A 1,539-nucleotide genomic window follows, 5' to 3' on the forward strand; every position below is an offset into this window, starting at 1 on the left:
CGATTGCAGCACCTTGAAACAATGTAAGGACCCCTGTTTCCTGAGTGAGATGGTGGCTCCCACCTGCACCCCAAATCCTTAATCCCTGCCTCCCCGTCCCTTACCCATCTCAGATGCTAATAAAGTCAAAAGACAAGCATTCTGGTTCTCATCTTTATTGCTTTAGAACAGGAAAAAGAAAACGTCCCCTTTCCCTCACCCCACCCCTGTTTGAACCAGAACCAGAGTCTTTCTTCCAGTAGTCTGCTTCAGGGTCCCGAGCTGTCTTCTTGGCACGTTTTCTGGGTGCAGCAAGAGAACCGTTACCATTACTAAACTCAGTAATGGTAACGGTTTCCTCGCCATTCCCAAGTGCCCTGGCAGTCAGCAGCAGGCTGTGATAGGCTGGGCGGTGAGCCTCGGGCTTGCGATATCTCCTCTGCCCTTGTCAGGCTGCAGAACTGGGGTATCCGGACTAGTACATCATCTATACTGTAGTGTCTCATCACAAACTTACAGTATATGATGATATCCCAGCCAGGGCCACAGGGGCACAGGGAGCATAGTCTGGTGGGCACTGTGGGTAGGGAGAGCCAAGGACTGGGGACAGAGCATGACAGAGCAGGGCTGGGAGCACACAGATCCCCTTCCCTGCACCCCAGCTCTCCCCCCAGGTCAGTGTCTCCTTGATTCTGTTGTCCAGTGCAGCCCAAGTGAGTTAAGGGAAGGGAACCGATCCCAAGAGGGCCCTGCAGAAAAAGGATCTGTTGAAATTTCATAGGGACTTAGGGCCAGAATTAAGCCAGAAATAACAGTGAAGCAGAAGGTTCTGGTTAGACCAATAGGCAGACACCCAGAAAAGGAGCACTCACCCGAAGCTGGAAATGCAGACTAGGGAGGCCTTTGAATGTAGGGAGGCCTTGTCCCTTCCTCTTCACTCAAGCTGCTTGCCTTTTAACCCACTGACCCCTCCCCTGGGTGGGGCACTTTTCCCGGTTCTAGAAGGCCCCGCCTCTTAACCCTTCCCCTGCTGGACTCCATGGACCTAACGTCACTGGCTCCTTTCCCCTTTGGGCCTTTTTTCAAGCTCTGGGAACCTTCCCAAGCCTCAGCTTCACCTTTCATTCCCATCCCCATGATCTGGTCATCTGTCTACTGACCCAGGGAGGAGAAAGAACAGCCTCACCCATCCTTCGACTTAATTACTGGTCAGAAAACCCCGGAAGGTTTTTTTTGTTTTGTTTTTGGTGGTGGTGGAGAATGTTAGTTGAATTGCCTATAGGGCAGGAGGGCCCTGGCAGCTAGATCTTTGTGGAACCTATCTGGGGTACTTGCAGGATTCCTCAGCCTAAATTTCCATTCCCAGGTCCTGCCTATGTTTATTCTGAGCCCAAGAAAACCAGGCCTAGGAAGGCAGACTCCTTGCCTACTACTGCCCTGGCAAGGTCCCCTCTATGGCAGGGTGGAGACGGTGCTGTGATGGGACATTGAGTGTAGCTCTTGGGAGAGCAGGCATAAGAGTGGGTGGGAGGGGACCAGCAGTTAGCGTAATGGCTATGT

The sequence above is a fragment of the Tupaia chinensis genome, unplaced genomic scaffold (assembly GCF_000334495.1).
Source record: "Tupaia chinensis unplaced genomic scaffold, TupChi_1.0 Scaffold143921_1, whole genome shotgun sequence".
NCBI lineage: Eukaryota > Metazoa > Chordata > Mammalia > Scandentia > Tupaiidae > Tupaia > Tupaia belangeri.